This window comes from Pelobates fuscus, chromosome 2, assembly GCF_036172605.1.
Source record: "Pelobates fuscus isolate aPelFus1 chromosome 2, aPelFus1.pri, whole genome shotgun sequence".
NCBI lineage: Eukaryota > Metazoa > Chordata > Amphibia > Anura > Pelobatidae > Pelobates > Pelobates fuscus.
In genome coordinates this window covers 49232954-49260179 of record NC_086318.1, presented here as the reverse complement: position 1 = coordinate 49260179, position 27226 = coordinate 49232954, and positions in this window count along the sequence as shown.

The window sequence follows — 27226 nt, the reverse complement described above, 5'->3', positions numbered from 1 at the left end:
TGTATGTAAAAATGCGATTTTTTTCACCTCACCACAAATACTGACATAAATTGATGAAAAAATGGTGACAAGTTAAAGCACAATATACGCCATATAAGATACCCTGGGTTGTCTGCTTTATCAAATGAAAGCCCTTTGTGGGGTTATTTGAACAGTCAAACTGTTATACTACCCCAAAATGAGACATAGGCTCATCAAATCCATCTATGAAAATTCTAACTATAGAAACTGAAATAGCCTTGTCTCTTATATGGCATTGTAGCTTCACAGAATAGTGCCAAAGGTTTACAATAGGCGTATACTCAGCAGCTATAGCTGAATACAATGTGGGGTTCTGTGCATGAATAGCACACGCCACCTTTACGAAATACACATAATAAACCTTGTTATACTTGTACATGCCAAAATAAAGAAAAAAAACACAATTTTACTCCAATATGTAGCAGAGATTGATGATGAAATGGCTCCGTAAAAAGTGTCAAAATGACCTTAGGTAAATAGCCTGTGATGTCTACTTTATATAAATATATACTTTGGGTGCCAATTTTGTTTCCTGTGATGGCTACTAAACCTACAAGACAAATATACCAACTTCTAAAATAGTTTCACATTGAAATTTTATTTTAGTCCTTGTATTTTGTGACCTGTAACTTTCAAAATAAGCTGAAATCCTATACATATTATGTACTATATAAATCAAGACACAGAAATTAATTTATTTTAAATTACTTTTCCTAAGCTGGACATGTAATGCACACGCTATTATTGCCAAAACTGTGAAAAATTATTAATTTTTTTTCAATTTTTTTGCATTTTTTTTTTATAATTTATGAGAATTTATATATGTATATGTGACTCCCATTTTACCCTCTAAAAACAGTTTATAATATGTTTTGGTGCAATAAATGACAGAGATTCAAATTGCGTTTGAACACAAACAGCAAAAAAGGCAAAAATGGCTTGTATCTTTAAAGCGGCTTTGTCATGGCCAAATCCAATTTTTTTTTTTACCCCCCTCAACTCCACTACATCTAATTGTCCCTCAGTCACCCCCCAAATGCCCGTAGGTCCCCCATATTACCTATTTTTTATCTTAATTTCGTGCCCAAACCTAGGTCCTGTGCACCACTATCTTTGTGTGGGTAGATGAAGTCCCTGTGGGACACGTCATCTGCCCACACTAGATAACGCTGTAAAATTCCCACACATGCCCAGTTAAACACTTGGGTATTCGCTATTGTCCAAAATTCGGACGGGAATTTCGTCTATTTATTCGTCAGAAAGCCGAAGGAATGAATAGAAATTTCAGACGAACAAACAAACATTGATTATCGGTGTTCGTTCGTTCAGTTTATTACAAGGTCCCTCCTTGAATTATGTAAAAATAGAAGCGGCAGGGAGCTATGCTCCCCACCACTTCCTAAGCCCCCCATGTCCTCCCTCGCTCTATGGGTGGTCAATATGACCCCCATATTAACATAAGGGATATTAAAAATATCCCCAATGTCCCTAGTCGCTATGCCGCGAGCCATGTCTACTAAACTCGCTATGCCACGAGGCATGTCCCTACTCGTTATGCCGCGGGGCATGTCTACTAAGCAGTGAGCCGCCTGATTGCAAATTGCAACAAATGGCCCCATGGTGGGGCATCTTTCAACTAGCGACAGTGTCCACCTGAATCCCCACCCGCCCCCCGCGAGTGGGGGTTATGCAATTAAACGGGGGTATAGGGTGGGGACCCCAAAAGACAATGGGGGGAACCTATTGCCCCCCCTGAGCCTCCACCCATGATTGTGAGCCTTACCTGATTGGTTACCTGTAAGGTTCACTATTTACCTATCAGAGCAATCTTATTTGTTGGCATAAACCAACCAAATCAGAGCACTCTGAGTCAAAATGCAAGGCGTGGGAAGGCTTTATAAGCTTTTCCCCACCCTGCGGAGCTCAGTCTGCGCGGTGCCCTTGCTGGGTGAAGATGGATTACTTTTTTAGTGTCGGGATTTTGTACAGTTTCGACGATATTTTGAATTTTTATTTGCCCTTTTATTTGCTGAAAGAAGAAGGTTTTAGAAAAAAGAAGACATCAAATGGTAAGTATTTTTTTAATTTAGTTTTATTGTCTCCCCCTCACTATTTTTAGGGTGGGGGGTGGGGGGGGGGTAGGTAGGGCTTTATTTAAAACAAATTGGGGTGGGGTGACTAGGGGCTTGGGGACCCAAAGTCACCTGGAGGAGGATATTTTTACATTTATCCTCCACCCGTCACCCATGGGTGGGGATCGGGGGGAGGACAATAGGTCCCCCTATTGTCTTTCAGGGCCCTAATAGGTGGAGGCTGGGGGGAAGGACAATAGTCTGCTTACTGTTTACTAGACAGGCCCTTACTCGCGATATAGCGAGAAGAGGCAGATTAATTACTAATACTAAGTAATCTTTACTTAGTATTAGTAAAGTTGGCTAAAAGACCAGTTTAGGTATTTCAGCCTTTTGGTAGATAGATCCCTAATACTGTGAGAATTAGGGAGCTATCTACTAAGCGGCTGCAAGATGCAGTTGCAGCACGAATCACAATTTCATTCATTCGAATGAAATTTCGAACCGACCTAAAAGTACCAAATGTCATCCTAACATGAATGAACAAACTGTTTTCATTCTGTTATGACGAAATTCTGTAGTTTCTAAATGACAGGACGTTCGGAAATAATGAAAGCAGGCCTCAAGAGATCATGGAGGAAAGGGTGAGTATTGTGGGAAAATTTCTCTGACCAACTTCAGCTGTAGTGTCCCTACTTTGTCTTATGAGCAGATAGGAAGAAACTGAGAACATATCCTGAGAGAAGAAGAGAAGAGGCAGCAATTAGGGAAAGGTAAGTTCGGCATGATAGTGCCGCTTTAAGGGTAAGACAAGCTTTTGAAGCTGTGTCCTTAACCCCTTAAGGACACATGACGTGTGTGACACGTCATGATTCCATTTTATTCCAGAAGTTTGGTCCTTAAGGGGTTAAGGGGTTAATACACTCTTTAATAAACAATGTTGCCTTTGCCCACAGCAGAAACATGTGAGTTATTGTGTTGGGTTCTTAAATTTAATCACCTACATACTCTACAAGTGCCCTTGAAATAAAAGCTGTAAAATTGTCATCATGGTACATAGATGTCTGTCCACTTCTGTGCAGTTCTGGAAGTTGTGCTGTGACTACTGTATACTGTATACATCAAATAACTGTTATTACCTGCAAACAGTCCCCAATAAAGTTGAAGCCTCTAAACTATAACTGGAGAAAATTCTACAGAACTTACATTCGTCAGCCATGATTGACATAGCTATGACCTCTGCAGCTCCCTCTTGTCTACCAGTTTCTCCCCTCTATTGCAAGTCAAGGCAAATGCAAAGAACTGTGTTTCAGTGTCAAGAAGGATTCCCCCCCCCCCCCCCCCTCTTTTTAGCTTTGTAACTATGTGCCTGAAGGGAGCGGCGGAAATACAACTAAACTGCATTATTTTGTGTAAGAAACAAAAGGACACAAAACACCCAGGTCACTTACCCACAGGTATCTACAATTCTGTGAAATGTTAGTTTGAATCTTGTAATGGATCCCAGTACTCCAGCTAAGTATCTCCCAAGTCCCAAGCACAGTAATGATTAGTTGTGAATATAGCTCACAATCAGCCAAACATTAGCATAGACTTAATGACGGGGTAAAACGATCTGTTTAATCCAGGCTCAATGGGCTGCTTTTTTACAATACAGGAACACAGAAAACACGCCCATGACACTCCCATAAACACACTCACAAAATGTCCCCAAAATGCCATGACTAAGCATAAAATGACAAATTATAGAAAACACACCCAATCACATATTTCCCACCTAGGAACTCCCATAGTTTATGCATCTCCAGATAGCCTGGATCTGAGCGCACAAAATATCTGAAAAGCACTCAGATCCCACAAACACAGCTGAAACGCCACCGGGGTAAGCTTCTGACTGTCCGCCCACAGTTACAGGGCGTTTTGTGCTTTCGCCAGTCAACTTCGGGAGTTACATGCGTTAGAAATACCGAACGCACACTCTGGCTATTTAGTAGTGTTTGTTCGTATTGGTTCATACAAACAAACCTACCGAATGGCGCTCCTCTGACGTGTGGGAAGGAAGCAGGCATTCATCAAAGTTCAGCAGTGTTCGGGAGTTTCGGTGTCCGATTTTAGTTCCATGCGATCGACGCTCAAACACAGCTGCCTGCATTCCCGCGAACAAGATGGACGCCAACCTAGTTCCTAAGTTTTCATGTATACGAATGGCAGCCACCCAGCCTCTCCATTAGAACACACAATAATTGAAGTGTCTGGTGAGGTTACCAGGGGTTAACCAGCCCAGAGGTGGTCCGCAGTCCGTGAATTTGTTTGGTTCCTGAACAGTACAAATAAATCCTACGAATCAAGTCTTTTTACCAACCTTTTCTATGGCCCACAGTCAGTGGGCAGGAGGCTAACCTCCACACTCCTCCAGGAGCCCATGGCGAACGTCCAGGCAAGGGGGCATTCGTTGCAAATCTAGATTGGAATTTGCCGATCTCTCTTATGAGAGTTTATAAAGAGCTGCATTGCTTACACCAAAATATTTGTGCTATACATAAATTTGTTGGTGTTAACGTGTCTGTTTTAAACAGCTTGTCAGACTGTAACAGTCAATTTAGATGCAATGGTGTGGCATAAATATAAAAATGGAATATGTCAGTTCAATAAATAGAAAGCACTTTATTGTGATCTAGATCTGAACATACTACTTGACAGGTATGAAAGATATTATTTTTTATTATTTCGATTCGACCTCATTCACTCCTCAAATGGCTCTCAGCATACAGAACACAGGAAAAATACGAAGAAGTTATAAGATGCTTTCTATAGTAAAAGTGAATTGATCGGTCGAGTCTGCCAAGAGATATATCTGCAGCGGAGGACTATGTCTGCAAAACAATAACAGGGGTATTTACTAAGGTGAAAATTCAATGTGTATTTCAAATTAATAGTCGAACTAGAAAAACTCACTCAGCAAGATATGCTATCAATCCCGCTACTCTGGCCTTATGTTTGAAATTCACTTTAATTTCTCACTTCAGTTAACCCCTTAAGACCGGAGGGCGTACTATTACGTCCTATTATAGGCGGCTCTAAACGCCGCCGGGCGTAATAGTACGCCCTCCGGTCTTTCCTTACTTACCCGGTCGCCGGCGGTCCCACGCCGGCGATCGCGGTTGGGGGGACTCCCAGGGAGCCCCCCCCCCCGCAGCAGATCTTCCTCCTCCGGTCCCCCCCGGCCATGTGAGAGTGAGGTCCTTGCGAGGACCTCACAATCACATGGCCGGGTTAGCTGGCTTCTGTATTGCCAGCAGGGGGACTGCCTGTAATGACAGGTGGTCCCCCTACTGGCTGAAAATAATATAAAATAAATGTTAAAAGTGTAAAAAAAATAATAATATATACTTAGTTCATATATATATATATTATATATATATATATATATATATATATATATATGATCTAAGTATATATATATATATACACATATACATACACACACGTACACTGTATAGGTGTATTTTACTATTAATATATATATATAATTATATATATATATATATTAATATCAAATTACACATAGACTGATACTGATTAAATATATATATAATTATTGTTATATATATATTTATATATAATATAAAAAAATTAAATATGTAAATACGTTAAAAAATAAAATAAATAAAATAATTTAAAAAATAATTAAAAATTTATAGATGTGTGTTATTTCGTTCTAACTGTATTGTGATATTAATATATATATATTTATATAAAAAACACGTAGAACGAAATAATATATATATCTATATACATAAATATATACGTATATATCACTATATTTATACCTATATATAAATAAAAATATTTTATATAAATAAAAAAATTATATATATATATATATATATATATATACATATATATTCACATACGTATATATATACATATATTAATTCTACATATATATTTATGTAATATTTTTACATAATTGGGTATCTTAATTAATTACAATTAGCGGGACCTGCCTGACAACCCATGCCGAAAGTAAAGGGAATTTAATTTGCTAGCACAATATTTAACCCTATAACTTTCCAAGACACCATAAAACCTGTACATGGGGGGTACTGTTCTACTCGGGGGTCTTTGCTGAATACAAATATTAGTGTTTCAAAATAGTAAAATGTATTACAACGATGATATCGCTAGTAAAAGTGAAGTTTTTTGCATTTTTCACGCACAAACAGCACTTACACGGACGATATTATTGCTGCGATACTTTTTACTGTTTTGAAACACAAATATTTGTGTTCAGCGAAGTCTCCCGAGTACAACAGTACCCCTCATGTACAGGTTTTATGGTGTTTTCAAAAGTTACAGCGTCAAATATGATGGCATACCATTTGCAATAGTACACAACCCATGGTATTGCAAACGGGGTATGTCCAGTCTTTATAGTAGCCACTTAGTCACAAACACTAGCCAAAATGCTAACTTTAGCCAGTGTTTGTGACTGAATGGCTACTAAAAAAGACTGGACATACCCCATTTGCAATACCTTGGGTTGTCTACTATTGCAAATGGTATGCCATTATGGGTGTAAATTTCATTCCTGGGCTACTATAAAGTCCCAAAGGCAACGTAACCAATCTGGCAAATTTCAATTTCAAATGTAACGTGCTATATTTGACCCCGTAACTTCCCAAAACTCCATAAAACCTGTACATAGGGGGTACTGTTTTACACGTGAGACTTTGCTGAATACAAATATGTGTATTTTATTGCAGTAAAAGCAAACAGTATTATGACGTTGACAGTTAAAATGTCATGTAGAACTAAAAAAAATAACACAATTTCTTATTTTCTCCCATCTTTTTCATATTAAATTATGTTTCATAGCTAAATATTTGATATTAAATTAAAGCCCTGTTTCCTCTGAATAAAATGATATATAATAAGGGGGGGGTGCATTTAATATGAAAGAGGTGAATTACGGTTGGACAGACATATAGCGCAAATGCCAGGTTTTGTTTACATTTTGTTTCGTTCACAACGTGTACATTTGGCTCCGTCCTTAAGGGGTTAATTATTATTTGTATTATTATGATTTTATTATTTATATAGTGTCAGAAAATTCCATAGCACTGTACAATGGGTGGACTAACAGACACGTAATTGTAACCAGACAAATGGACGCACAGGAACAGAGGGGTTGAGGACCCTGCTCAATGAGCGTACATGCTAAATAACCCAGTAAATGGCTAAATGAGGCAAAAGGGAATAATACCACTCCCAAATATACAATTTGTATACCACAGACAGGACTTTGGACCCTTAAGGACCACTGATAGAACCAACACTGCTGAACCATATATGTCTCCCAGAGAGATATAGTTAGCAAGTATATAGCAAGATTTTTTTTTAAATTAGTATTAGGGTTGATGTTGGTGTGAGGGTTAATGTTAGGTTTGGTGTTAGGAAGGGTGTCAGTGTGAGGTATAAGGCTCCTTTAAACTGGGCAGCAGCATATCATGTGTGTGCTGCTCTGCGCAAGATTAGTGGGAGTTGCATTCCATAGCAGCAGCTGCTTTATGCTTGATTGGTGTTAATTCTGCCGAGTGGCAACTGTTATATGCAGGATTTTCTTAGAATAATATATATCTTGTTTTAAAACTGGACACCCTAGCATGAATGGCATCATGGGTTCCGTAATCTCCTGTGGAGCAGCTTCATTCTGATCAGACTTTTTTTTGGAACCACTTAGTAAATACTTTGAATTATTATACCTTATACTTTGAATACTTACATATTTATAAATAGCTTTAAAAAAAATAACAAATCTCTGCCTAGTAACTCAATATAAGATACGACAGCTGTGTTATGTAAGAGGTCAAATGTATGCCCTTGTTTGCATAGAAATTAAAGGTATTTAATGAAAACTACAGTATGAGGTTGTTCTAAACAAAAATCAATGGAAACCGAAGTGTTTATGGTGCATGGAGTCCTCGAGTGCATCACTATTAAACGGCCTACTCTGCCCCTGGCAGTCTGAAGTCCAGGCTCCGTTAACAAATGTTGTACTTTACGCCATGCCAGAGGTAGCAGGCAGTGATAGTCTGAAAGCGTCACAGCCAATCATTGCCCAATTCCTGGTATGAATCGGTAGCCAAGTTCCGCCTCAACCAAATCGTGATTAAAGATGAGGCTGAAAGCTACTGGGGAGCAAGAATCTCCATTATACAGTATGTAAACCTTTTAGTTGTGATAGGGGACCCATCTCTTGTTAGCTCCAGGCACCATAACCACTTTAATCCATAGCGCCCCATTAATTGTCCCAGTGCTGGTTTAGGAACAAGTGTGCCCTGAGATTTACATTTATCTATAAAACTGTTTCTGTCAGAAAAAAATGGTTTTATGGTGTACCATGTCTGTACTTCTATTCAAATTTTCTAATGTGTCCAATATTATATATGAAAATATCAAAAGGCAAAAAAAGACAATACACTTACCATTACCATTACCATTCTTCTAGCATTATCTGCGCAACAAGGAAAATCACAAATCTGCCTTTTTTGTAGCATAAAAAAACCTTTTTATAAGTATGTTTTTACCGAATGTGACCTGCCATTAAAACACACAAAAAAACACTATCACCACTAGCTGAGATCTGTCAATATCAGAGGCTAATGACACTTCCCCTGAAAACTGAGATTTTAACAGAGTCCTTTTGACCTATGAATATGAACAGGTGCACAAAGCGTTATCAGTCAGTGCTCTTCAGTTCACACTGGCAGATGGAATACACAGAGTAACATAGAAATACAAAGTGTACACTTCATTCTCTCAAACCACTGTTCGCATCTCAACATTGCATTCTGTCAGATTATTACTTTGCATCCACAATGCCAATGGGAAATAAAGGTAAAAATAGCACTATTAGATGTATTTGAACGTAATATGGGTGAATTATAAAACATGACACACCAGCTGGTTTTCTTTGTGTGTGCCGCTATTTGATTTATCATCAGCCTTTCAGATCTCATTTGCATAGGTCATTAAAGAAAAGGGTGGGTTTTTACATTAATGGGTTAGTTTCGCTATCGTACCTATTAATGCACAGCTAGATATTTAAATAATCCTGTCTATGCTTGCAGAACATCTAGAATTTAAAAAGCAGGAGTTTTAAGAAAATCCGAGCAGAGCCGTGAGGAGAAAGATGGAGAAATGATAGTTCATTGAATATTTATTACTAATTTAACAATGAGAGAACATGTTGTCACCCAATTTACCTGCCCCTTAAATTGCTTTCAAACAATGGCCTATTTCCATTTGATTGACGCAAAACCATATATCATGTAATAAACCAGATTCTTCAAAAAGGATTTTTTTAATCATCAGAGTTATGCGGCAAACATCCAGGATACATATTACAGGATAGATATCTTGTATTGAACCCAATATTGGCTAATATTCTAGCCTCCAGACACTACGCCTCCCCCATAGTGCATTTCGCCACTTTGATTGGCAAAGAGGACCCCGAGATATGGATTATTGGTCATTTTATTTCTTTGTTATTCTCCCTGTTTTTCTAATACAAAAACGGCCTTTAAAAAAAAAAAAAAAGATCTTTTTTTTTCTTATACCCTATATGTATATTTACCACAATCAGGGTTAGTCACTAACGTGAGAATTTTTGTCAGTTCAAAGTGAATTTCAAATGTAATGTTAAAATAGCTAAATTGAAAAAACTAAAATCTCTAAGTTACCTATGTTTACAGTTCAGCCATTTAAGTATAAAACCTGAAATTCACTTTGAATTGATTAACTCTGAGTGTGCTAAATCTACATATAGGGTATAAGAAGAAAGTCCTACTTATCCTTTAAAAATCGCTATATATTATGTATGCGTGCACTTAAAGGGAAAGTGCTAGATTGGCAACAAAGACAAAACACCAAAAGAATAGCTGTCACACAATGACAGTATTTGGAAAATGGCTCAGTCGTGAAGGGGTTAATATATTAAATGCAACGTAGAAACAGAACAATATTGCACAATTCTTTAAAATTGTAATTCATAACATTAGACCGATAATATATTGTTCAGTTTATAGGCAGCTACTTTTATTCCTGCCAGCCTTAAAATGCCATCGAACTACGGATGCAATCCAGGCTGAATATGAATATTTTAATAGCTGCAGCAAGTCTCGAATGCCAACTTCAGTGGGCAAGATATAAGATGCTTCTTAATGCGGCCTTTGGAGACTTCTTGCTTTCAACAGTGTGTCTATGAGTTTTCTCTACCCATGGATAATTAGCATACTTTAAATGGAAATTATGGACAAAATGAAATGTTTGCATGATTTATTAAATAAATTAACGTTTACTAATTTAAATATTCTTTACCTTCTGACAAACCTTGGTAAAGATTTATAAGGAAGTAAATGTAAATTTTTTATAATAAATGGACATTAATAATCAAGTCAGAAGCAGAGCATTTAGGTGCAGAGTAAAGCCCTGATTTACTACAGATCATAGGCGTGCGCAGCCTATTGCATTAGGGTGTGCACCCTAAAGCACAAGCACACGCGGTGTGTATATATATATATATATGTATATGTATATGTATGTATATATGTATATATATATATACACATATATACACACACAGACACAAAGCTGTGTGTGTGCTGTGTGAGGGTGCTGTTAGTGTGATGTGTGTGTGAGGGTGCTGGTGGTGTACTATGTGGGTGAGGGTGTTTGTGTGCGCGTGCTTGTGAGGGTGCTGTGAATGTACTGTGTGTCAGGGTGCTGTTTGTGTGTGTGCACTTGTGAGGGTGCTGTAAATGTACTGTGTGTGAGGGTGATGTTTGTGTGTGAGGGTACTGGTAGTGTGCTGTGTGTGTTTGTTAGGGTCCTGTTTGTGTTTGTGAGGGTACTGTTAGTGTGCTCTGTGAGTGTGAGAGTGCTGTTTGTGTAATGTGTGTGAGAGTGCTGTGTGTTTGTGAGGGTGCTGTGTGTGTGGGTGCTGTATGTGTGTTGGTGCTGTGTATGTGTGTTGGTGCTGTATGTGTGTGTGGGTGCTGTATGTGTGTGGGTGCTGTATGTGTGTGGGTGCTGTATGTGTGTGGGTGCTGTATGTGTGTAGGTGCTGTGTATGTGTGTGGGTGCTGTATGTGTGTAGGTGCTGTGTATGTATGTGTGTATGTATGTGTGTAGGTGCTGTGTATGTATGTCTGTGGGTGCTGAATGTGTGTTGGTGCTGTGTATGTGTGTGGGTGCTGTGTATGTGTGTGGGTGCTGTATGTGTGTGGGTGCTGTATGTGTGTGGGTGCTGTATGTGTGTGGGTGCTGTATGTGTGTTGGTGCTGTATGTGTGTTGGTGCTGTATGTGTGTTGGTGCTGTGTTTTTGTGTGGGTGCTGTATGTGTGTGGGTGATATATGTCTGTGGGTGCTGTATGTGTGTGGGTGCTGTATGTCTGTGGGTGCTGTGTATGTCTGTGGGTGCTGTGTATGTCTGTGGGTGCTGTGTATGTGTGTGGGTGCTGTGTATGTCTGTGGGTGCTGTGTATGTGTGTGGGTGCTGTGTATGTGTGTGGGTGCTGTGTATGTGTGTGGGTGCTGTGTATGTGTGTGGGTGCTGTGTATGTGTGTGGGTCCTGTGTATGTGTGTGGGTGCTGTATGTGTGTGGGTGCTGTGTCTGTCTATGGGTGGTGTGTGTGGGTGCTGTATGTGTGTTGGTGCTGTGTATATGTGTGTGTGGGTGATTGTGGGGGGTGGAGGTTGGGGTACATTACTTAATATCCCCCCTCCCTTCTTACTTTATGTAGGGAGGGGGGATCTTTCCTTGCTGCTTTCCCTGGTGGTCCAGTGGAGGTGGGGGCAGATCAGTTATCCCCCCTCCCTTCTTACCTTATGCCTGGGAGGGGGGATCCTGCTGCTGCCATCCATCCCTGGTGGTCCAGTGGAGAGTGAACTCTAGCCCCGCAGGGCTAGAGTTCACTCACGCGAGATCTGAGCGTTGCCAAGGCAACGCTCAGATCTCGCGAGAGGAACCCGGCGGAGCTGCTGGCAAGAGCTCCGCCGGTCCTCTCCTGCCTCCCTCCCTGCCTGTGAGCCGGTGAGGGGAGGCTGAGAGCAGAGCCGGCGCTCGGATAGCGCCGGCTCTGCATGAGCCGGCAGGGGAGATCCTGAGATCTCCCCTGCCGGTCTCAATACATAGCGCGTGCCGCGGGGATTAGGGTGTGCCCAGGCACACCCGGCACACCCCGTGCGCACGCCTATGCTACAGATTAATACAATGAAGCAAATTAGCAAAGTGTCATGATCTAAAAAGTGGTGTAAAAGTTCCAAAAGTTGGGAAAATCAGTATGGAAACCATTGCAAACTGCAGGGACATTCCATTGGTGATTACTCGACTTTTTAAGATTTTGTACCACATGGATGCATTGTGTGTGATCGGTTTGGGTGTTTACGATGGGGATGAGAGACAGATTTTTGAAGTTTCCATGATAACTGCTCTACTTTTAGAAGATCCCAGGACTTTTAAGACTATTGCACTTCCATCATTCTCCTTCATGTCTCTTATTTATTTTTGAAAATTAGAGATACATTAACCCTTTAGTGACCAGGCCACTTTTCAATTTTCTTACCGTTTGGGACCAGGGCTTTTACATTTTTGCTTGTGTTTAGCTGTAATTTTCCTCTTACTCGTTTACTGAACCCACACATATTATATACCGTTTTTCCCACCATTAAATGGTCTTCCTAAAGATACCATTATTTTCATCATATCATATAATTTACTATAAACACATTATAAAATATGATGGCAAATTTTTAATAATCCCACACCTTTTCTAATTTTGACCCCCAAAATCTGTTACGCATCTACAACTGCCAAAAAACACCCATACTAAATAGTTTCTCAATTTTGTATTGAGTTTAGAAATACCCAATTTTAACATGTTCTTACCTTTTTTTGGAAAGTTATAGGGCAATAAGTACAAGTAGCACTTTGCTATTTCCAAACCATTTTTTTTTTTTCAAAATTAACTAAAGTTACATTGTAAGACTGATATGTCAGGAATCCCTGAATAACCCTTCACATGTATAGATTTTTTTTAAAAGAAGACAACCTAATGTATTAAACTTGGGGTATTTTGACTCTTTTCATGCTCTTTTCATGACACCATTTTTCCACCAATCTATGCCAACTCAAAAAAAAATTATAATTGGTGATTTTTGTGACACACATAGCAATTTAAGAATACATGTATTGAGAACTTTAACCCCTTAACCCCTTAAGGACCACACTTCTGGAATAAAAGGGAATCATGACATGTCACACATGTCATGTGTCCTTAAGGGGTTAAGGACACATGATGGAAAGATTCCGTCATGATTCCCTTTTAGTCCAGAAGTTGTGTCTTTAAGGGGTTAAGGGTTATTGCCAAAGAACACCCCAATATGTGGTCAGCAACATCTCCTGAGTACAGTGATACCACCCATGTATAGGTGTGTCGGGTTCTATGGGGGCTAAAATACCTTATTGGAGGGTGTGCATTACAGTTTTCCAACTTGGAATTTTCACAGTTGGTCATCATGCACCCATGTCCTATTTGGGAAATTTTTTAAGCTGGCCAATGTAATTTACCCCCATCAAACCATATATATTTTTTAAAGTAGACAACCCACGGTATTCAAAATGGGGTATGTCCACTCTTTTTTTAGTAGCCACTTAGTCACAAACCCTGGCCAAAATTAGCATTTATATTAGTTTTTTTGCATTTTTTACACATTAACTGCCATTTCACCAATGATATTATCATGTATAATACATTTTATAAATTCTGGTTTACCAAATAAATGTCACAATGCTTTCCAATGATACAGGATTTATGGATTTCCCATAGTTGATAAGACATTGAATGTTAGGGGTGCACAGCAGCCACTGTCGTGAGGCAACTTTTATAGGGAATCTGCAGGAGACACGTGTGTGGTAACTCACTCTCCATTGTTATATTTTGTCCATTTTCATATTCCATTACCGTAATACTTATAATATTAACTTACCTTAATTGTATTGTATTTTTCCCTGAGTGCTGAGGGAACTCTTCTTTCTGTGTACTGAGGATGGCAATCTATATTTATGGGTAATATCTCTTCAAATCTTCACCCTTCCTGATACAAAGATACAGAAAGAACAGGGCAGAATGACTTTTGAAAAAAAACAAACAAAACATTCAACGCACAAAAATATTTTTAAATTAACTTATGCCAATTTCATAAATATACAATATAACTAGACATTGCACCCACAAAGCCTGTCTCAGGTGTGAGTTACCATGGAATAAGGAGTGCCTCGGTATAGAACAAGGTACGGAGAAGCAAATTTTACTCTGCAATTATGATGAAAGCACCTCTGCTGGTCGTTTGAGTGACAAACTGCAAAACCGTCATCTTTGACACGGCAGGGATAAACCTACAAGAATATGGCATTCAGACTGCACTTTATTGAAACAAAGTGATCTGGATGCATATAGTGTCGAACGCCAGCTATCTGAAAAAAATTCCATCTACGCCTTTCACCCAGTAACCACTAACTCATTTTTGTTTTGTATAAACGTCCCACAAATTCAAGAGCACCGATTCAGAACACAATGCAACCATGGTCTTGAGATCTTCCAGTTGGATTAAACAAGCATCGGTAAACAAGAAAGTAACTATATTCAGAAGAAATATGTAATTTGCTGTAGGCTTTAGGGTTACTGCAATGAAGTCTTTATAATCTAGGCCTACGATTTACTAGTTTAATGATCACAATTGTGTGTTTCCCAATGTAATTCCCTTCTGTTTTCATTATTATCTATATCATCATGCTTCACTGCTGCTCTTTCCTATGACAGTCTGGGTATTTTCAGAGTGCTTTGCATTATTTAATGCTTCTAACTTACTGAACCTTGTCATTAGAGTTTAGAAAATATCAATTCATTGAGTTTAGGCCCACAGAGAGGAAACAACACATCTCAATTCAGTCACACAGAGAATATTTTCATTTTCTGTGCCGGCAGACTGGGCACATACAGAATAAAAATAAGACAGTTTAATGTAATCATATTTTTAGATAAATAAACTTAGAAACCAAAGTACTCTCTTTCTATGCTGGCATTCACACACAAATAAATAAATATATAAAATCATCTCTTATATTTGCAGTTATGTCATCTCGGCAAAATAATGATGGTCATTAAGGACGATGAAAGAGAACAACACCAGCTAACTACCGACCAAATCAACTGCCTCCCCTCAACATGAAAGGTCCTGTCAGGTATCATAGCCTTTAAGATCAATGGGCATGTGAGTCAGTACATGAGCAATATTTAGAAGGGGATTGGAAACAACACCAGAGGCTCAAAACACCAGCTGCTGGTAGATTACACTGCTGGTAGTCACGGGGTTTCCAAGACCAGACAGATCAATCTGTGCATATGGATTGACTGCAAGAGAGCATATGACACAATACCCAATACCCAGAGTCCCATCTATTGTTACCATCCGTGCATGGTTGTAATTGTGAGTAGCGTTTGTACATTTACATGTAAGCATGTTTTTGCATAGAGTATGTGTGTGCATGTAGGGTGGTATTTGTATGTACTGTTACCATTGGAAACCAGTAGTGTGCTTGTGTGTAGTATTTGCATTTGAAAGTATGGTTGTGTTTGTATGTAGTGTTAGCTTTTACATGTAGATGTGCTTTTGTGTGTAGTGTTGGTGTTTCAACAAAGGGGTGTTTGTACACAATTGTAGCGTTTTAATACAGGGATTTGTTTGTATGTAATGTTTGCGTGCATGATGAGTTGGTGTTTGATTGCTGGGATGTATACATGTACACACTTATACTGCCACATACATACATACCCAGATTACATGCACATTAACACACACATAGATACACATATATAAACCTCGTAATGATAAATATACAATTGAAAACAGACCAATTGGTCTAGGTGATAATTAGTCTCACTAAAATAACAGTGTAGTTCTCAGGATAAAAATATTTGTATAAAAAGTCTCACAATATAACAGGATAACAGGATTAAATAGGGGTTCCTCAGGAGTTGATCCGTCTGGATGGTTAAAATATCTGTATATGTGAAGAGACAAGGGGAGACACGACAGACTGATAGTGTAATATGTCAAAATCCAAGGATAAAATGAATAAAAGCAGGTAGTTAACTCACATTTAAAAGAGCTTTAAACCAGCTCTGAGGTGAAGGGCGTTAAGCGGTGGAGAGGTATGTCCGTCAATCTGGTCTGGATATCCAAAGCTCCGAGATATATAAAAGAAAACAATAGTGCTCCTAATTTGTAAAAAATGTGGTATAAAATATATAAAATATTACTCACAAGTGTAGAGCTGAAGATACTGCTCTATTGTAGTAGCGTTGGTGGAATGATCCCCACCTAGGATTTCTTTGAGTACAGGATACGTTAAAATGCCAGCGATAAAAAGTAAGGAGGGTGTATATAAATTACAATAAAAAGAGAATTGGTATAACTAAAAGTAACCAAAAAACTTTAATTGTTAAGATACACAAGTAAAAAACATTACCGCGTTTTGCCAACACAGGGCTTCATCAAAATGGGGTCAAAGAGCGATCCCAGCCAATCAGAAAGGTAAAACAGGTATAGAAACCTAGAGTTACTTTTCCTCATTGCCCTGTCGTGGTTTCCCTAGTGGTTGTCTGAGAGTGCGTTCCTTATTCAAGTTTATTCTGATTTTTGACTTTGGCTTTGATTTTGACTTGCCTGTATTCTGGTATCCCTGACCTCTGGCTTTCTTTTATCGTTATGTCCCTTTCTGTGTTCCCTGACCTCAGCTATTATTCGTACTATTCTTTGGTACGTTAGTCCGACCATTCTAAGGCCCGGTAACACGTTACCTATTAGTCACCTGCGTTACACACTTCTATGTGCTGGATCATACAGTAATCCTGACACTCTCCTGTCAGCCTAAGCCCATGGGAGTTGCGGTGGGGCCACTAGCTCATGGTGCTACCAGGCAACTGAGACGGATCTGTTCAATCCCCTTAGCTAAATCATCATGAAGAGTAGAAATGGATACAGGTTCAATAGTGGATGTACCATCAGCCACCTGCTCCAGATAGACAACATCAAGCTTTATGCCAAAAGTGAGCATGACATCGACTTATTGATCCTTCTTACTAGGCTTTACAGCAAGGACATCAGAATGTCATTCAGACTAAAGTGTGGGTGGATGATAGCAAAAAGAGGGAAGATGATCTGAATTTAGGCAGTTAAGGTACCAGAAGATCATTTAGGATACATAGAGGACAGCTATAAGTACCTGGGGATACCACACAAACATGGCAGCCATAAGGGAGAGGTAAAGAGAACAGCAACATCCAGTTACCTCCAGAGAGCCATACAGGCCACAGACATATGTCCCAGCTCAGTGGCAAGAACAAGATCCACAACATCACAACATCAACAAACATGTCCTACCTCTCATCAAGTACCTGGCTGAAATATTAACCTGGCCAAGAAGGAACATGAGAAGGTGGATAAATATCAAGATGAGCAAGAAACAATGTGGAAAGAGAAGTAGTTGTCCCAATTGTGATAGCAGCACTCGGGTCTGTAACACCCAAGCTGAGAGAGAAATGTCAGCAGATTTCTTCATGAAATACAGAACATGTTGAATCCGTTAAAAAAAGTTACATGTGGAACATCTGAAATTTCTGTTTAGAAGAGTGCAGTTCTAGGAATAGCTAAGAAACTGTGCAGAATCCTCAGACTGCTAGAGGATCTGAAAATAAGAAATACATTAAGTAACAGCCCGAGGAGTGAGAAAATCACCAGCCATTAACCATGTGATGGCTGTAAAATGTGAAAACTGTGCTGCAATAAAAATAAATAAATAAATAAATAAAATGGTAGGCTCGCAAATGAAGCAGCAGAATCTTTAAAGATCCCTAATAATTTTAAATAAATTTAAGAAAAATCATTAGGCCATTGAAATGAGATGTGTGTATTAATTATTGAGGATCAGAAGGGAGACATTGTAAAATATATTTTCCATGAGAAAATAAGAACATAGAGTGTGTTAAATCTTACAAGATTTCTTTCTTTTAGGAATTATACCAAGTAATAGGCAAAAAGAGCTTGGAACCAGATCTTAATATCAACTGATGGGCGATTATCTTAAGAGTTATTATGGAATAATCAGGTAGGGATCAGCATGGTTTTACAAAGATAGATATATGCAAAAATAGGGTAGTCTACAATATAAAAGATAAATCATTTATAGTGAAGTACTGTATACAAATGGTAGCACTCACAAGATGTAAATTCAAGAAGCACCGTAGTAGTCTCTCCACACTGGGTCAGGATGGATACTCAGTAGGCACAGGAACGTACGGAGTCAGGGATCAAGTAAAAAATTATATCTTTAATTGAGCTAAAAAAATTAGATAAAAATATAATCAACAAAAGTATAAAATATATCTAACGCGTTTCGTCCAGTTAGTATGATATAAATAAACAGCAATGAAAAGCATGCATGATCCAATCCCTCCCCAGGTCCCATTAAATAGTGCTGATTCAAAAAAGTTGATTGATGAATCCTCCAGGTGCATTTGATTGTGTGTTAATCTCATTGGTTGTAGAGATAGCAGGTTCTTCCCGTAGGTTGTCGTGGTTCTTTCTGCGGGTGATTTCAATAATGGTTTAAATTCCTTGTTTAGACGCCGGCTATAATAGGCTTGCATTCCAAATAACGGCATTTGCATTCCATGATGAATTTCCTGTTCCGGTCTGTAGGTCCGGATATCGTTTGCGTCCTATCTCCATGACGATATGCATTCCACATATATTAAAGCTGTATATACATCTGAGTGGACGAAACGATAAATCTTAAATATAAGGAAAGAAATATATATACAAGTATTTGCCAAGCTTTATGAGCATTGACATCATTATAAATAAATTCTTGACAAAGGTGTATCCTTATGCCGAAACGCGCGTTGAGCGCTTTTGTGCAGATGTTCTACATTTGATTTTAGTTTCTGGGATAGTTAGTCTGCAAGAGTTTGTTTTATTTGACGTGGAAGTGGGGTTTACTAGGCAGGCTGCCTTGAAGCAGCTACAGGAGATAGGGGCTTTGGGTATCGACCTAGCAGGTTGCCTTACAGTAGCATCAGGAGATAGGGTTTTTTGGAATCACCAACGGGTTAATGACAGCCAGCGACTGTGTGACCGGATATTGGTATTTAACAAACTCCTATAACTTTGGTAATTTAACGATTTGGCAGTTAGTACTTTGAAGCATTTGATGCTTACGTAACAGCTACAATATACAACAAGCTGGATAGTCACTTGTGTGTAGCGATCCTAACACTTCAGCCCATTTTGGAGGTACTGCCCCTAAATGCACCGTTTTTAGACAAGCCTCCCCCCCCTTTTTTTTCTCTACTTTGTTTGGAGCCGGGTACATCGTGTCTACGCCATAGTGAACCCTTTGATTAATATGGTCTAATTAAGGGTAGGAACAAGAATACCTATACTTTGTAAACTGTGTATAAAGTCCACTTAGGAACACTATCTAATTAGGACAACTATGTATCCATTAGTGTGCGGTGGCTAACAGACTCTGTTTTACTGGAAGTTAAGTATCAATTCAAACGTGATACAGTGTATATCACTTGTTATTGTTGATTTGTCTGTCTCACCATTCAGTTTATTCCTTAGTTTTGGTTCAATTTTTTACAACCTCTATACACTATAGCCACTAATTATTTGTACCTTGATACTCTGGAGGTATCGATCTACTGAACTATTCAATTACTCAAATTTGAGAAAACTTATAATAGCTATTAAAATCCTCTTACTACTTGAAGTGGCCTTTGAGACTACTCTACCCAGAATTTTAAAGGTGTATTATCACTCTGTTTATTCACAATGTCACATTTGTATGGGTTTTGGTTTTTCACATAGAACCTACTGTTCTAGTTAGGATCTTCATATTTTAATATCCTAATAGTTGGCTTTAATATAGGTTTATACCACTTATACAAATTTTTACTTTTTTTTTTTTTTGAATTCTTTATTTTTGCGTGCATGGAGGATAACAAACAGCTTACCTCGCCACAACAGCGTTTGGAAGCCGAAACATGACACAGTTATTATACAGTTATGGCTTTGAAACAGTGCACAATTTTTAAAGGAAAACAAGCTTATACATTGTGAGGCAATATAGGAACAGTATAATAGTAAAGACATGTAAGTTGCCGATTTTTTATGCTAAAAGTATGTAAAAGTAAACATGCTGAGCCTATGCTAGTCTTAGTCTAATGTTGGTACCGATCCCGCTGGGTATGGAGTCGAGATAGGGTAAGCTAAAATAAAGGGACAACACAGGTAGCCTACAGCTCTGCCCATATCACAGGAACTGTTAAATGGTAAAAGGCAAAAACAGGTGCCGAGTGGTTTCCATGCAGAGAGAAAGCAGACTGTAATATAAGTATGGTAGATCTAGTGCTAGCTTATGCCCACGCATTGAATACAAAAGATTTGCTGGTATCACATTATGCCAGAGCTGTAAAAAAAAAATTGAAAGCTTAATAAAACATGAACATTTTAGTGGGGCACATCATTACATCTTTTTTTTACTCTTTCCCCTGAGCCGAGAGAGGGACCTCCGTCCGCTTCTCCCGCGTGTGGTAGCGCCTTGCTTGGTAAAGGTGTTCAATGCCGCTGAGGGAGATGCCGTACGTGCTTGTCGGTAAGTCCCATTCTGATTCTGTCGGGTGTGAGTATTGGCGCCTATTAACTGTGGCGTTATCACCCTCCATGTGAGTCTCCGCTTTATGTTCCGCCTAAGGGCTGCTTTGGGGGTGCGAGGGAGAGTCCGGCCTATTTGACGCCGGGTTGCCGGGCGGATCCATGCCGCCACTTCTTTAATCGCCACCTTGAAAGCTTGTCTTCGGGCATAAAGTCGAGTCCACAGGTTGGCATAGAGCTTGTCATAAAGCTCCTCCGTGTTCTCGGGCGGAAGGTGGAGCGTGCGGTTCATCACAGGCCGTGTCTTTCCCTCTTGTCTGAGTGGTAGGGCTGAGGTGTGCTCATCCGCCATTTTGGAGGCCCCTACCCCCTTGCTGCTGGTGAGGGCCGCAGGCTTGTTCGGAGAGTGCCGGGTGCTGGGTTCTCCGACTGGCGGGGACCGGGATGTCCCCCACCGGTCCAAAGGGGGGGGGGAGGTATCGTTTCCAGCTTACTCATGTATGAGTGCGTCTGGCGGGAAAGCGGCCGCCTTTCTCCGCCTCCTCCTTCAGTAGGCCTCAATCCGCTGATGCGGTATCCGATTGTCCCTGACATCGTATTCAGCGTCTCCGGGTTCGGGTCAGCTGCCCCGGTCCAGTGAGCCCACTTACAGGAGGGTGAGCGCACTGTATCTCGATTTTTTATGCTTTTCAAGCTGATTTTCCAGGAGCTGTTGCAGAGCATGTCTGCTCTGCTCGCTGGTCAAGCTCCGCCCCCCAAATTTTTACTTTTAAAGGTACTTCTTTTGGTGGAGTGGGAGTCCGCACACTTTAAGTGGGCGGTCTTCCCATCCCGCTTTATTTTTCGTCTACACCAAAGGCTTATACCATATTTATGGATACTTAATTTGTTTAGAGGTTCTCGTTTATGGAGGAGGGACTCCCCCCCCCCCCCACATATTTGTGAGGAGTTATCCTGACTCCATTTAGTAGTTTCTGATAAATCAATTCTTAGATATCTCATAACAGGTTATATCGATCTCACATCATAAAACACCGGGATAATGCAATAACTAAATTAAATGAATTAGAAAAAAATAAAAAATGTATTATGTATATAAAAATTTAATATATACAAAATATGGAAAAAGGGGTACATATATGCGGTCATGTGTGAAATATAATGGAAGGTCAAGATCCCCTATCTCGAGAATGAACATACATAAACATATAATATGGGGGCTTCATATCTTAACGTGTATAAGACATAGTATCATTGGTTTTACAAAGGACAGATCCTGTTTATTAGCAGGATTGTCCAAAGAACAAATGTTATCCACCCAGACCTGAAAAAAATAAAGGTCACTTACAGGAGAAAAAAAAAAGCTTAGTAAGAGTAAGAACAGTAAACATGTGGGATTTTCTCTCTAAAGAGGAAGATTTATCGACCCTGTAGCGAATTTAACTAGATATATACTAACTTAGAAAGCCAGTTCATTTAGAACAAAAGGCTAATGTGCATGGTGACATCTTGTTTATCCAGGGATTATATTTCCCATTTTGTGGCTCACCCAGAAATAGCTTCACTCAGAGGTTTTTCACATTTGTTTTGCGCAACAGTAGATAGAGATATGTTTAACTTTGGTGGATGAACTTGATGGACCCGAGTCTTTTTGTAACCTAGATTAATATGTAGCTAAAGCAGAATATGGGCATTATATTTGAACATGCAGCTGAGAAAATAAATTAACCCCTTAAGGACACACGACATGTGTGACATGTCATGATTCCCTTTTATTCCAGAAGTTTGGTCCCTAAGGGGTTAAAGAATTTGACACATCTTCTTTTTATTTTTTTTTTATTTTTTTTTAAAGTTTGCCTTATAGACTTCTCCTATGTTTGCTATTGCTGCTCGATTTAAAAATATAGCCTAACTGGTTGCAATCCTTTAGATGTAAAAAGACTCTGTTCCTCTGTAGCAAATTTTAATTATAATTTGTTTTGCCTCCTATGTAACAACTATTGCTGAAATATTTAAAACAAAATAAGTAAAAAATGCAAGTTTCATTTATTATGTCTCCTGCAGATCAGCTATAAAATTGACTAAAGCATGACAGTTTCATTTTTGAACAAGTTGTTTTCTTAGGCACTACTTGGTGCAAACCCTAGCTGTAACAATAAACCTTGTTTAAAATATGCAATAGTCTTCCCTTTATCTCATAACTCAAGAAAAACAATCCAAGGAGAAAACTCTGCACAGTATATGATGGCAATAGTTGAGTTGGTTGTCCTTGTTGCCACAACGGATGTATGGTTTTTCAGCCACAAGTCTTCCATGAAGACCACTTCTGCTCAGACTTTTCCAGACAGTAGATGGGTGTGCCAGGCCCCCACTGATTTCTGCCTGGTGGCAATGCTGGAGGTCTGACTGAAAAGGGAAGTAAGCATGACGTATATTTCATCTACTGCACTAAGTTTACTTGGCTGACTGATGCGGCTATGGTCCTCAACGTTGCCTCAAAAGATGTGGACAGCACATCTGAGAATCCCTGTCTGCCTTGATATTTCTACCTGGGAGAGACTTTTGTGAAACATTATTGCTACCGTGTGTCTTCTTGCTTTGCTCAGTCTTACCATGGTGTATGACTTTTAAAGGGAATCTCCAGTGCCAGGAAAACAATCCATTTTCCTGGCACTAGAGGGTCACTCTCCCTCCAACCCACCAATCCCGGTTACTGAAGGGGTAAAAACTCCTTCAGTCACTTACCTGAGGCAGGGACGATGTCCCATGTCGCTGTCTCCTCCTCCGCACCGCTCCTCCTTTGCATTGCGTCGGCTGGTGGACGAGACTGATCCCGCCCACCTGCCGAGGAGACCTAATGCGCATTAGCGTTCCCCATAGGAAAGCATTGAAAAATAATTTCAATGCTTTCCTATGGGGAAATGAGCGACGCTGGAGGTCCTCACACAGCGTGAGGACGTCCAGCGACGCTCTAGCACAGGTTTCCCGTGCTAGGAACGAGGAAGTGCCCTCTAGTGGCTGTCTAGTAGACAGCCACTAGAGGTGGAGTTAACCCTGCAAAGTAATTATTGCTGTTTATAAAAAAACAATAATTACACTTGCAGGGTTAGGAGTAGTGGGAGTTGGCACCCAGACCACTCCAATGGGCAGAAGTGGTCTGGGTGCCTGGAGTGTCCCTTTAACATTAACCTGTCTTCCGAAATGTCATCTTGTTAGCAGAGACAGTTCCTCCCCCACTTGTATTCATCCTACACAACTCATTAGCGTTCACTTAATGATTGCGTTTCAACCTACAAATCGCATTGGTGATTATTTAGCACCTGTTTGGTATAATTTGTTTAATTGTGCACCTATCTTCATGCCTTCAAAATCCCAGACTCTATGTACGTATGCCTAGAAAAAAGTGATGCTGTTTTGAAGGCAAAGGGTGGACACACAGAATATTTATTTAATTTTGAGTTTAATTCTGTTCACTCACTTTGCATTTTGTTAACTGATAAAAAAAACAAAACCTTTTTTAGCATTCTTATTTTTAAAAGCAAATAGATTGTTTTAAAACAAATCTGGACTGAAGTTTGGAAAGTAAATGTGCTGGATATTTGTAGGAAAGCCTATAAAAGATCTGGCCTGAGGGCAAGTAGTTTGCAGATAAGGAAAAACTACAAATTGTGACATCTGGTCTTGCAGCTGCCAGTAAAATATTTACCCTTCACTACTGTGTCCCTCTGTTGCTCATTGAAATTTGATTTATATTTTAAGTTCTAGTTGATAATCAATCTAGTGTTGAATAACGTTATCAATGTTAGTAAAAATTGTACACAATACAAACCACTAGCAAGGAGCAAACTTAAAGTGCTGTGTTTTTTCTTCTGTTTTACAAAATGCAGACTTTAATAGAAATTGGCACTCTTATAAATTAACCTTGTTACACCCCCCCAGCTGTCAATAAGGCAAGTGGTTCTCTTACTTCCTGGTTCAGTTCAGTAGAGCTAAATGCTCAGAGCATCTGCCTTGCAAAGACTTCTCATCGAGCTACATTGGGAAGTATGTGATTGGACAACCACAGCAAGTCTGGGCTGGGGAAGAAGGGGAGGTCTTGCAACAGATTCAGACAAGAGATCTGCAGTTGTTGAAAACTGTTTTTAGATATATCTCCAATGAAAAAAATAATTTTTAAATGAATGCATGTTTTTTTCTATTGGGGCTATATCTACTAAACATTATTTTCTATTCTAATGTATTTGGGAAGTGGAGTGTCCCTTTAATATCCAACTATCCAACCTCGCAGCGTACAATCTTTTCCAGTTTTTATTTCATGTAATTTGACGTTCCGGGACTTTTTCTGGTTTACTGAGGAAGGCAAAAAAAAATTACATAAACAGGATATGTTATATCAAATGTAATTGAAACATTAGGAAATAGCTGTTAAACAGAAACAATTCCATCTGAGCTCCTAAACCGCATGGTATAGGAGCTCAGCTCTGGTTAGAATGAAGAACCCAATTCTTCCATCCCTTTCAGACAATCTCACCAGTAAGTGTATTTAGGCAAGACACTTAACAATATATACCTACCTGAAATCCTTTTAGACTGCAAGCTAAATTTAGCAGGGCCCTTTTCACCACGGGGCCGGACCGCCAAGCGGAGCAGTCGCATGGTACTATGGCTCCTGCTATTTTTCCTGCAATACGATTGAAAAACGCAATTTCTGGCGCTGGCACACAGCAGACAACCGCACTGTGAGGTGCTAAATCGGGAGATCGGTCAGCAACCTGATTCCGGGCCACTTTTGGTGAGAAAACGGAGCTCTGTGACCGAGGCCTAGTCAAGCCTAGCCGGGCGGTGAGTAGGGCGGGCGGCCGCCGCCCTTTTATCCTGCCTGACCGCAACATGGTGGTCCCCTAACGCAATGGGGTTATGGCCCCGCTTCCCCCCCTCTGGGCCAGTGGGGGTTATCCCGGCCTACCCTGGGGCTCTACCCCGGTCGGAGACCTCGCTTACCACCTAAGATGGCGTCGGAGTCTGACCGGCAAGCTGTGGAATGGCGCCCCCTATCCCCCTCGGGGCTCTTGCCGCTCATCACGGGAAACTCAGGGAGATAGCAAGCGAGACACTTACCTATCCCGAGACCCGACCGGGAGTGCTTCAATCGACACTGATGAGCTTGAGCAGTGGCAATCTGACCGACACAGCGGCTATAAAGGCAATCCGGCAGCGAGCTGGTGAGATCCCACGACGTTACACACAAGATGGCTGCGGATCAATCGGAGGACGCGGCACATACCAAGCTCCCAACCGCATACCCGTCACTGCCTGACAAGCCACACAACAGCATCGGAGAATCATTCGCTGATGGAACTGTGAAGCAAAACATCGTTGCCTGCCAGTGATGGGAGTCGCTCTCTGCACAGGGACTGGGGCTGCCTACTCTCTGCCACCTGAACAACAAACTTGGCATACTGTTCTCTAGACCTAACCTATGGGACTCATTTCTCACAGCCCCAAGTGGCAATCTCGTAATAATCATAGAATCTTAAACCTGTTTATCTAAAACAATGCGCAATGCCTAATCTTACACTGTTTTACTATATATAAACTTGTACCATACCTCTTATGATAAGCTAAATCTCTTGGAAAAGCGCAGTTAAACTAAATCTGTTGAGCATTGGTTTTACTCAATTGTATACTCACTAGTACTCTGAAGCATAATTATCTAAGTAAGCTTGTTGAACCTATAAATATGCTTGAATTTCCTGTAATTACCTATTTTGAGCGAGCTAACAATATATTGTGTTGAGACATACATGTCGCACAACATACAAGCTACATATCCTTAATCAAAAACATGACTAGCTTTGTTAAAGGCATTTTTATTGTAGCATGTTATATAAGCGTCAGCTACTAGCCTGTTAATTTTAAAATATAAAAATGTGCCGACTAAACTGCCACAATGTGAAATGCTTTGAATATGCTTGTGGATGCTGTTGTGGCTCTACTTGCCTGTTGTCATCATCTGCACAAGAAAAAATAAAGAATTAAAAAAAAAAATACATAAAACCATTGATTTTATTGTAATATGCAGAGATCAATGGGAAGTAAATTTCTAACACTACCCTCAATCCGCTACTATTAATAAGGGAATTTCTTGGGGATTAATTAAGACTAATCACCATTGCTCCAGCCCCAACCCTTAAAAAATAAAAATAAATAACTCATCGATCACTACATGATACAAGGACCCCCCCCCCCCCCCCAAATCTTACTTACTCAATGATTAAGAGTGACCAAGAGACTTAGGGTAAGTGTAACCACTCAACCTCACATCTCCACTGCTCTTAATAATCATAG